This window comes from Dermacentor andersoni, chromosome 6, assembly GCF_023375885.2.
Source record: "Dermacentor andersoni chromosome 6, qqDerAnde1_hic_scaffold, whole genome shotgun sequence".
NCBI lineage: Eukaryota > Metazoa > Arthropoda > Arachnida > Ixodida > Ixodidae > Dermacentor > Dermacentor andersoni.
The window spans coordinates 70785552-70798500 of NC_092819.1; positions in this window are offsets into that span (position 1 = coordinate 70785552).

Here is a 12949-nt window from a genome sequence, read left to right on the forward strand (position 1 = left end):
TGTCGTTATCCACGCGCCGCGAATTGTGTGCCTGCAGTAAGTATTTGCGATTGCTACCGTTCGTGACAGAACTTATACAAAGACAAAACCAATAAAGTCCAGATGCAACAGAGAACATCAGTGGCCTTGTTTCGTTGTAAACCTTAACAGCATAAGCACACTACAAGTTACGGTGTCGTACCTGCTTGGTAAATACACAAAAGTGAACCATATACATGCGGGTCTGGTTTAACACAAAAATTCTTGACATAAAACTAAATAAATAACATATTAACATGTAACGCTAAGACACCTAAATGAACCTTCACTCATTATACAGAAAAAAGTAGTCAATTCAAAGCGTGGCGATACAATTCTATTCAAGTTGTTCGCATCTCAAATTCTGGCAAAAGTGAAGAGTCTATGATATTTATCACACTGCGTAGACAACAACAAAAAAGGAAACACAAAAGCATCATTTTTACAAGCATGCAATAAAATATTCAAGTATCTGTAATAACTTGCTGTTGACCACGTATTGCTGCACAGATGGAACTCTTTACGTAGCGTCATATGCAGCTGCAGACTCCATGCGCAAACGTACACTGACAAATAAGGATAAATATGCAGCGGGAAATAAACGATGACGACATGAGACAGGACTGGCGCTTACTTCATGAATAATGGGAAATCAAATACATGCACATGACCTGCATCGCGTGTCACACTTGTGATAAAGCAACCACTACACCAGATTTGTAAACGACCAGTTCCCCCTGGGCAAAAACCTCGAGCAGTGCATTTTACCCCATGGCAGAAATGATTAACGGCCATCGTGATAGCGCTGAACAAAACTATCTTTTAGAAATTAAAAAATTGTGGGGTTTTACGTGCCAAAACCACTTTCTGATTATGAGGCACGCCGCAGTGGAGGACTCCGGAAATTTCGACCACCTGGTGTTCTTTAACGTGCACCTAAATCTAAGTACACGGGTGTTCTCGCATTTCGCCCCCATCGAATTGCGGCCGCCGTCGCCGGCATTTGATCCCGCGACCTCGTGCACAGCAGCCCAACACCATAGCCACTGAGCAACCACGGCGGGTGATCTTTTAGAAATGTACGCCAAGGTAAGTAAAAGAGGCACATGCGCTAAAAAAGCAAAGGCTCTATCGACAACCTTAACACGTGATGAATACAGAAAAAAAGCATGTATAACAAAATACCACGAAAGAAAAATAAAACCGGATCTACTTGAGCAGAAGGAAACGGGTTTTCAATAATAATAAAAAAATTGGGGGGTTGCTTAGGCTTCGCCTTTATATATAGGAGAGGAACGGGATAGCATTCAGCGATCCCTGACTGCTTCTCATGCTTCCCGACAACTGGAGCGTGTGTAACCGTAATGTTTAACGGGAAACGCAGGTCGCGAACGCTTCGCACGAAGGCGGGCTTTCTGGTAGAAATGCGGCCTCTTGCATGGGCCGCAGTGGGCCGTGGCCGGAGGCCGAGCCAGGCCTCCGCACACTCTCAAGTTCAACAAACGGCCACAGAGGGCGAAAAATCGACCGCGCGCCGATGCTAACAAAACCGGCATAGTAGAAGCACTCAAGGGATGCCCGAGCTAGTTTATCTCCCGCAAGAGGTGCCGTAATAAGCCTAATCTTTTTTCTTACAAACTTTCTCCTACAATTACCGAAGCATTTTTATTACATAAAAATGAGTATAAAAAATATGATTGCAAACTAGATATCGCACTCTTTATTAGTAAGTTTATTGTTTTTGCCATTATAAACGCAAATAGCGTTCAGCATCATCGATCTTCCACGTGACCTCTGGCCTGGATTTAAAATTTTACCGGTATTTTTTAGTGCACAGCGGCACGGATTCATTCGTTCGTACACTGATTGCTTCTTTGTTGCTAAAACTATTTTATTGTGCTTCGGTGTGTCACGTTTTTTGTGGTGGTGGTAAACTTTATTGAAAGGGGGAAGGGTAAAGGGGGACGTGGCTGAGGGATCGGGCTCAAGTAAGACCCTGGGCCTGCTTTAACTTGTGGCGAAATTACGTGCTTTCAAGCGGACATGTAAGCCCGAAAGCTATGTTCCGGTTTTGAGCCATGCATCTGCATCGAAACGGGAACCGTATTCTGCGGCTGAGAGTCGTTTAATATCGCTGCCTGAATCCTTATGTAATGTTGCTCTCGTTAACTTACACGCGGAGACAAATTAACGAACTAGATGCTGCATTACATATGGGCAGTCAGAACCCTCCGCTGCTGTTTCCAAAATAAACATTTAGTTGCGAGGCCATTCTCTTTCACGAAAGAGAAAGCGATATCACAACGCCCGTCACATTTTATATCTCGTTGTAGCCATGGCTATGGGTGACTGACTAGCCTTATCAATATATCTTTTTTCGAGTACACCTGCAAGTTCTTTCGTCCACAGAACCGAATAACCCTTTGATAAACTGAAGCTGAAGTACTGAATTTAATGTATTAACAGTTGCAGGCATGATAATCCACACATATTTCTTACCTGTTGTTTCCAAATGTTTTTGCTGTTGAGTTTGGTTTACCTGAGGGCATTTATTTTTGTAGCAGTGAAGTGGTGCATCACGTTCATGCAGAAAAAGAATGCATCATTTCTAATAACTTCATGTCTTTCATGCGTTTGCTTGTGAAACCAACAGTGTGATTTCTTCTAGTGTATAAATGGGCGCACAAATGTTCTCATTTCTGATCTTAATACTGAAAACTGAATACTTAAGCTGCTGACATGCATTGTAGTTAGGCAGACATCAATTTTATGGAGAATAGCAATATTTATTTACCATGCTACTAAGCATCCTAGAACATTGTACAGTTGCATGTGTTCTGTAGTCAGAAACAATGACGATGTATGTGTCACACGTTTTCGCATTTCATATTGCAAAGTAGCGCTCATTCAATTTCTGATGCAGTCAAAATTTCTGTTCCAGACATGCAGTAACGAGGATGGCACCAGTACAAAGCAACACACTCCACGCACTAAATAGAAGCTGCTGCCTGCAACAAGGTCATTGTGCGGACTTTGGCTGCTACTGCAAGGTAAACAACACTTGGTTAAGAAATAAATATGCTAGATGTATGCTGTGTTGGCTTGTTACTCTTGAGATACATGTCATATGTTTGTATCAGATGATATGAACGTTTGTTCGTATTTACAGTTCAGCATAATTGGTTCGAACATAAAACAAAACAATACGTGAGTTTGGATACTCTCTGCTATATCTCATGTGTCACTGTTCTGTCCCATCACTCCGTGCCAAGCACATCTTGGTTCTCACGGGAGCCCTCATCTACGCCAACAGGAAGGGGCTGGAGCGAAAATCTCAAGGCTTTACACCACGAACAAAGAAGTCGTTCCAGAAGTGTTTGGATGAAATATCAAGTCTACAGACAACTGTGTCAAGAGTGAGAAGAGCCTCGGTCATCATTCCACCAGCATGGATATTGGCCGAGTCATCCAGGTACCTCAGCAACAAAAATTCTGTCTTCAGATGTGCCTGCAACCTCTGAACAAGCACAGGTGAAGCTGGCCAAAAGAGTTCCGTCAGCTTGCGCTTCCTTAATGAGCTTCCTCGGGTTGTCAAATACCATTTGTTCCAAGCATAATTTTTTTTCAACCAAAGCAAGCTTTTTCATACTACATTCTTGTTAGACATCATTCCTCTTCCTCATCCAAACATTAAAGGTCAACTGATTCTTTGCTGATACTTAATACCAGTCACTGTCTAGTAGCATAACATATCCGTAGCAGTATTTTATATAGTGTACGTTGCATGTACAATTCCTCTCCTGAAATAGCTTATGCGGCATTGGTGTGTGTTTTGCATTACCCTGTGCACCGTGTGCTATGTAGCATTCAAATTTTATTAATGTTTGGCAGTCAGTGCTTGCAAGGTAGAGTGGCTTTTCTTGAATGCAAGCTTTCTCATTCCCATATTTAATTCCTTGTCTTGTTCAGGATTCCTATCCTTGCTCGACAGCCTGTGTTCTTGCGCAAACTACATTGAAGTGATTCATTGCGGAATCTTGTTTCACTGCTGTGCCACTTGGTACTCGTCACCGTGTTACGTCACTCTTATGTGGGAGCACGGTCAGTTTCATTGGGAAACAGTCTCTCGCGGCAAGCACCTGCTCGTGCAGTCCGCACAGCGACATAGACTTCCTGTTTACATGCACCGTGGTTGATGCTCCCCGTTCCGTCCTTTCCTGCTGCAACCGTGTGCAAATTTTGCTTGTCGCCTTCCTCGTACATGATTTGGCGTCATGTAATCGAACCATATAATCATACGTGATTACATGGTCCGAAGTGTATGAAGTTGATATCCACATGGGTGAAAAGTCCTCCAAAAGTGGCTGCAAAGTGGTGATTCCCACAAAAAAAAAAAAAAAACATGTCCATATTGAGAGCAGGTGCTGCACCAAGTGTGAGCGACACATTAGAGGCCACCGAAAGAATAAAAATAAACGTGCAGGTGTCAAAGGAGGTTACGCTAAAATGACAGGTATTTCATGTCGCTGTGTTGGCTATGGCAGCACATGCGCGCATCACCCACTTTATTCCCAATGCAACTTACAGCGACTGTCGATGCAAACAGGTGGGACACTGTCCAATCTGCTTGCGCCGCTGGTTGTCACTCATTACGAGAACGCCATGTGCGATGAAGGCAAGCCCTGTGCCTGAAGTCGGATAACTGAATGTGCTGTAAGCGACTCATAGTGCGTGAATGCTCCCTGTTGTCATGTGGATCTTAGCCAATGTACAGTGTATTGTCTGAACCTTATGCGGTGATTGAATGCCGAGTCACATTTGATCATTGTCACCGCGTTGTTTCTTGGATGTGGTGACTTGGTCAGCTGTATTGGGCAACAATCTCACGAGGTAACCATCTGTTCCTGCAGTCCACACGGTGACAATGACTCCCAATTTACGCACACCGTAATTGGTGCTCCCCGTTCGCCTTTCCTGCTGCAGCAGTGGGCAAATTATGCTTGTGGGCCTTCATCGGCCGTGATATGGCGTGAACGGAGAACAGCATACGTGATGACATGATCCGAGTGTATGAAGTTGATATCTACATAGGTGAAAAGGCATGCAAAAGTGGCGGCAAAATGGCGATGCCCACAAAACTGACCATGCCCATATTGAGAATGTGGGGCACCAAGTGTGAGTTACGCATTAGCGGCACGCGAAAAAACAAAAAGAAACGTTCAGGTTGGAAAGTAGGTAACGCTAAAAGGCCGGGTAGTACATGTCGCTCTGTTGGCTGCGGCAGCAGATGCCTGCGTCACCTGATTGCTTCGCAATGCAAGTTACGGTGACTGTCGATGCAAACAGGTGGGGCACTGCCCAATTTGCTTGCGCTGCTGATTGTCGCTCGTTACCAGACCGCCATGTGCGACGACGTAAACGAGCTTTTCAGCGCATCTTGAAATGCAAATTTTATTTCTGCTCTTGCATGAGAAGGTGCGCTGCTTTTCTGCCAATAAAGTCGCACGTCCTGTTCACTCAATTCTGGCTTCTTTCTATGGCAGTCAGTAGAAGCTCTTTGGTCTCCTGGCAATTAGAACGCACCAGCTACGCGGCAGCCTAGGCAACGAGGCATGCCGCATAGGCAGGAGGGCGAAGACGGCGCGTACCAGCGAACGCCACCGGCGAAAAACTGCCATATTGGATTTTGCTCTAAAAAAAATACTTCCGCTTCCTGGTTGAGCAACGCCATCTGGCGTCCGTCCCGCTAATTTCCAAGCGCTGCCACTGCTTATTTTCGTACCACTGCGGAAGTTACAGTTTCTCTTCTCTGAAGTTGGTTCTTTATTCTATGGGCGAGCGCCATCTGGAGGTATTGCGAAGAGCTGGGCGTGCCGCTCCATGGCCCCCAAGACACTCGCGCACGGGCGCGCGCAAATGGCGGACGCCGTGGCCTGTCTATGAATGGTAGAAACGCTGGAAAAGGGGCTTTCTCTGAGTTTTCGCGCAACAGAATTATGTTTTCGTGTATAGTCAAATTGCAATCCGACGCTATCAAGACTGTAGGTTGTGCGTAAGCCATACTTCACACTTTTTCTATATATTTTAGCTTGAAAAATTCAATTAGTCAAGTAACTTCCTTGCGCCATATGGAGGGCCTGGGTATTTAGTTCAAAAATTTTTTTACCGAAACGACGTGTGACGCGAGACGCCGACACGGAGCCCTTAACGCTGTCGCGTTAAAACAAGCGCTGCTTAACTAAACGTGGACCCTAGGTATGCATTTCCTACCATGAAGTGTATTTCCACTGTTGCACTAATAACTCGGCTTCAAAATATGAAAACCATAAACAATATTTCTCTCTGTTCTATACCAAGACCGCTTTAGAATGAAGGTTCTTCCGCGAACTTCCGGGATGCACCCGCACCTTTTTAAGTGTACGACTAGGTTCCCTCCTTTTTTCTTCATCAAAAACGTGTACACTTTTACCCTATCATTAAAACATATTCCTGTCGGTCCTATATATACTTTGAGTTCATATGGGTCAAATAAATACGCACATGCCAGAAACTAAGTTGTTTTGGTAATTTTAGACGTCCTGCCTGGAATACGGTCCTAATTTTCAACCACGCTTTCAAACATTACTGTGTACTGGTCGTGTCTGTATATTCTGGCAACTGTTTCGTCCTTCTTTCTTAAAAACCAACTCACCTAATAAAATTCTTTACTACTACTACAGCGCAACGATATTTCACACCTTTTTTTTTTACATCGGGGCATATAGCAACTTTGAACTGTGCCAGAATCGCATCTCTCAGAAAAGCAAGTCAAGTACTTTTTTCTGAAATAATCTATATTGCTCTGTTATGCGCTTTGAATTACTCATAGGGCCACCAAGAATTGGAGCAGTATTATGTTAACATGTGTAACGTGCGGTTTTTATATGTGAAACGCCACAGAGCTAGGTAAAGCTACAGACAAAATGCGTTCTTCGAAGGAATTTAGCAGTTCTCAACCATTCAAATATGGGGAAAAAACTTGGAGATTGACAAAGAAGCTCGATAACAAGTTTAATATCGCGCAAAGAGATGGAATGTATGTTAGGAGTAACATTAAGAGATAGGAAGAGAACGGTTTGTGTCAGAGAGCAAACGAGAATAGCCGATAGTCTGACATTAAGAGAAAAAAAATGGAGCTTGGCAGGTCATCTAATGCGTAGGTTATATAACTGGTGGACCATTAGGGTTGGAGAATGGGTGCCAAGAGAAGGGAAGCGCAGTTGAGGACGGCAGAAGACTAGGTAAGGTGGGCAAATTAAGAAATTCGAAGGCGCTAGTTGTAATCGGTTAACGTAGGACAGAGGTAATTGGAGATCGCCGGGAGAGGCCTTCGTCCTGCAGTGAACATAAAATAAGCTGCTGCTTGTGCTGCTGCTGCTGCTGCTGCTGCTGATGATGATGATTATGATGATGATGATGATGATGATGATGATGATGATGATGATGATCTCAGTCGAAAATTACTAATACACTTTTCAATTTCTTGCACCACGAGCTTTCTGTTCCTTTTTATCTAAAGTAGCAATATCCACTTCTAACGTCTTCGAAACAACGATGTCCGCACACTGGCTGCAAGCAGACAGTCGATGGTATCGATCACGGAACGACGCCGTCCGATGCGTGGCTTGTGGTCTTTCCTGTTTTTCATGCGCTTTAGCAGCCGCGGCGGAATAGCAATCACGTCACCGTGGCAGCTGTCACCTCACCGACAGCACCAAAATGCGAAATTTGAATGAATGCAAGAGCCATGATCCTTCATGTAGCGAGTCTGTAAGGACAATATAATCGCCAAAACGTCCGAACCTCGGAAGTTATCGAACGAAGCCACGCATCACAAAAAGATAGTACCGTCGGCTGTGTCGTTGCTATCGGCGATAGCCGAAAAAATATAAAAAACAGAGAGAGGGAATGTGTAAAACATTAGCTATGACGCTACGAGAGAGGGAAGTTGTCTAGCCTAGGAAGGATGGCGCTAGGTGCTTTCGTTTGTTTATTTGATCGCTTGTTTTTTTTTCCTTTGGTGTCACGGAAGTGCCGCAGTAATAGAATGCTTGACCTGTTAGCGCGTTGGTAGAATCTGCCAGTAAACATACACAAACATCTCCGCCAGGCCTCGTGGTTACGCTGGGGGCAGCGGAGCGATAGTAACGTACATTTTCCACTGTACATAACGTGCACGGAAGCACCAACCGGTCAGCAGTCGAGACAAGCAAGAGACCATTGGTGCATTGGTGGAAAAGAAGCTGGTAAGGGATTGACATGGCCGGATTCGTTACAGGAGTAGGTAGCGGTACAAGGTAGACAGAAGTTTTGAGGAACAGAAAACAGATTGAAAAGATTTATACAAAAATGCTACAATGAAAAGCGTGTATAGCATTCCTGAGTAACTGAAGCAGGCTAAGTGGTCATCATCATTATCATCATCGATCGCGCCACCACATCAGCTCACGATGCGGCATATACCGGTATATTAGAATTTGCTTCTTGTTTTATTGCAAAAATAATTATGGCGACATCCAAGAGGCGTTTGTGCCATTGCCGTCTGGCGCCGGCTTGCTGTCACGGTATGAATGCGCAGAAAGTTAGCAGGTCTCCAGAGAGCTCAGCAATGAATCCAAGAGAACGCATCACCGCGATCTTCTCAATGGGCTCTGTCGGGGCCAGGGCATCGTTCTGCTTACCACTGCCTACAAGACCGCTCGGCGTACCCATTAGCATCCCTGCTGATCAGCTGTGTGCCTAGCATGCCGTGGTCTACGCACCGGTGCGAATGGGAAGGACTTTGTATGCTTCACTATCTGGCAAACTACCAAACTTGTTTTTTTTTTATTCACAGTAGAGGAAAATGAGAATTGCTGGAGCAGCAACTCTAGTGCACATGTATGATCCATTCTGAGTGCACGTGCGGATCGCATTGTTGTGAAAGAAGATGGGGACAAAAGGTGAAATATATTAAGCATCTGGCCACGTTTACCACGTGTATGCGCGTAATATGTGCATTACGTTTCCAAGATAGTGAACTACAGTCCTATTAAGCAACGCTGGTGATGTGACAAACGATTCAGGACCTGAGCCGGCAAAGCCTTAATAGTAGTTTGTAAAGTTCATGGGCAGAAGACTGAGGTGTTATACACTAGCCTGGCTGAATAAAATGAGTATTTCTAATTGGCAGTCGACCTCTAAAATATGCCCGATAGCCCTTTTATATAAGCCCATTATTCTCAGAAAATCCTGATCATGAGAACTAAATATAGACAAAAAGCGAAAATTGGTTGTAGTGCGTACGGTAGACATTTTCAAAGCAACAACGGCATCTTACCGCTGTTAGGGAAAACCACAAGTTAGGGAAAAGACCACAAGTTAGGGAAAATAACTTGTGGTCTCTTACTGTTAAAGAATGGGTGTGAAAGTAAGGAAAGTGCAGTCAAGGACGGCTGAGAACTAGGTGATCTCATGAAATTATGAAGCTTACGCAATAAGGAATGAGTAGTGATAAATAAATTGGTAGAAACACTGACAGTAAATATGAATGCAAAGATGCAAAACAAAAAAGACCATGAAGATTTACAACTATAAAGAAACAAAAAATAAATAAAAATCTACTATAACACAAAGGGCATCCTTGCCTCCTTGCTATTTGAGGTCTGAGCTGGTTGGGCGAAGACCAAAACGTGCCGGAGCGACTATTCGCAACAAGATGAGGCATGTGTGTGCTGCAGCAAACTTGCACATGCAACTCAGCGCATCCTAACGGAATGCGAAGGTATTCACACATCGAGACCGGTAGGAAACGTCCCTCTTGCAGAAGCGCTGAAATTCAAAGCGCATGGAAACATTAATCAGTCAACAATCAAGATAAACAAAAAATATTTAGAATAAAAGAGGGAAAACGGAAAGTGAAAAATTGCAAAGCCAGCATCCATAGGAGGCACAGTAACTGCACAAGTTAGCTGTAGAGATGTTAAGAGAAAGGGACAAAAGCGACGAGAAATAAGCAGAATGCTAGACTGATAAGCCGTTATAGTTTACCTTATCAGCTCAAGCAGGCTAGTTGAATATTTGTTCCTGCCCCATGTCAAAGGGGAGGCGAATAAAGAATCCTCATCGTCAACTTAAGACGCAAGATTGGGTCAGCTGGTGCAAGACAAGTGTAACAACTTCTTGAATATTCAGCAGCAAGAAGTTTGATTACGGCCTTGGTGAAACTGCCAACGATTTGCTTGGGTAAGGCTAGGAAAACCGTTTGGGAAAAGCAAGCGAAATTCAGTCAGGGAAACTTAGCTAATGTACAGACCAACTGAAGACGGGCATTCATATTTGCAGTGAGAAGGTGTAATTGCTCGTTGATATTAATAGAAACAAATCAAGTTGACCAGGCCGTGTGAAGCGTAGGCCAAATAACCGGTGGTCTGTTGCAGAGTTTAAAAATTGGTACCAAGAGAAGAGAAGTACAGGTGAAGGCGCCAGAGAAAAAAGTGGTGTGATGCAATTAGGAAATTATCAGCCATAGGGTGATGTCAGCTGACGATAGACTAAGGTAGTTGGAGATGTATTCACACTGTAGTGCGGCCATAAATATGCTGGCGATTAACTACAGTCAGTAAACAACGGAAACATTGCTTCGTACCATCCACTGTTGTATTCTTTGAACCAGATAGCGTAAATATTATCCGTACAAAGCGAGCAACAAACTTTTCTCACGCAGGACTAGCTTTATTCGCAGGGCATCTGTTAAATATACATTTAAATAGCTGAAATGCACGATCGGTTCCCTTGCACACACATGCGATCTTTAAATAACACGTGATTGGGCTTCGAGCGTGACTAGTGCCTTAGGTAGAGTATATTTCTACTTTTCTCAAATATTTTCAAGTTCTTTATATCATGCGCCAATTCACTGATGAACTGTCGTAGCACAAATGTTCATGTAAAGCACTTTTTTTTTTCTAAGCCACAGTGCCGGAGCAGTAGTGTTCTAACCAGCACAAAATTCCCATTGCACTGTTATCGAGTAATTCGCATATATACAGTAAAGTTTTCGCTGTCATAAAAACCTTGTCACAAACTTCCCCACAGGAGGCAAACCTGTAGTAACGAAGATATTTATGTTCGAGCCTTCTGTACTAGCGATTTGCTTGCATAATTTATTCAGAAAAGACATATATAAAGCTGATTCGATAATCATTTTCCAACAGGAAGAAATACACAAATATACGGGATGCGGTTGTCCTGAAAAGCAGCCGGTGCTCCAGAGGTAATGTGACGATTTTGTCACAATGTAAAATTACTCACTGGTAGCTTTTAGGCCACGTACCGCTTAATAGTTTTCTCTAGTAATACTTTTGACAATTAGCAACGGAGCACTGACAAGATTTCTTTTTCTAGAGGTGCCATAGCGTAAAACTAGTGCAAACTTTCCTATTCCAATTCTGCAATCAGCCATCCAGGATTAATAAAAAAAAATTCAGCCCGCCCCCGCTTCGCCTGTCTTTCACAAGACGTCACGAAAACCCCACAAACGCCCCATCTGATATGATATGTGCACACCGATGGCACATAATTGAACTGACCGAAAGAAAAACGATTATTTCTGATTCGATGCTTTTTTTTTCGCCTTTAGCGCTCTGCAGTTGGTCAAATATTTTCAGGCTGAGCCCACTTCGCCTGTCTGTCACTCGACGTCACAAAACCGCGAGAACTCACCGTGTCAAAGCGACGTGTGCGCCTTAAAGACGCATTAATATGGCGAACAAAACTGGGTCCGAATTCACAAAGCTCTTCGTTCGTAAGTACTGTATATCATTGGCTGATCGCCTTCGATAATAATACGTCCCACATCACTATTGGCTGGCACGAGCTCTTTTAGCGCAAGAACATTTTTGTGAATACGGGTCTTGATTTTTTTTTCTGCGTAGCCTAAGACTGTTCCGTTCCCAAGGAATAGAAGATGGCTGCCCACCGATTGCAGCGACACTATAGGTACTGGAGCTGCCTAGAAGACTGGATTTATTTGCGTATAATAATAATTTTTGCGTGGCACTATAACGTTAACAAGCCTTTTCGGCTCGCATACGACATCGCTATGCTAACTCTTCTTTACAGAGGACTAATTTTAGCGGCATTTTTAACGTTTCGTTGCAAGCCACCGCGATTTTCGACTAGCCACCGCAAGCTATGTAGAGTAAGCGCATAGACGCCGGCATCGTGCACCCTCTTCATCCGGTTATCTACTTTCGCTTTGCTGGCTCCGCCCCATCAAAACCCTCTCCACTTGGGCGTGCTCCTCGCCTCTTGTCATCCAATTAGATAAGAAATATTGCTTAATCTAGGCAATACTATCCATTTTCAATGCTAAAGAGTTACCTCCTAGAAACGAGGAGCGCGTTTGTTCGGGTTTTTCAACCAGCGATGGCGGGTTACCGCCCGATGCTTGCGTCGGTGGCTACGCATATTTGACGTCAGGAGATTGGAATACAAACAGATTGGAATTGTTTTGCAGTACAGGGCCCCTGCTTTCATATGAAAGCGGCAGCGTAAACGGAGGGAATGAAGGTGATGTGTGTAAAGTGAACAGGTAAGCGGGAAAAAAAACATGTTTTTCCGGCCCTTTCACTATGCTGCGGTGTCAGAGGAAAAATTCGACAATTGCATTTCAAAATTTTTATACTGTGATCTAGCGAGCTCATTATCTTTTTTTTTGTTTCGGAATAACAACAGGTGTCATAAAACAGAGTTTGTGATGCTCATTTATTTTGTAGTGAATATGCAAGCGGTGTAACCCACGTGCCCCTGCCGCCACTCCGTGACGACAATAAACGCTATATGCACGGTCGTTCATGTGTTTGTAATTCAGTAAGTGGCTTTCTTTCCCCAATTTCTCAAATTCTGAATT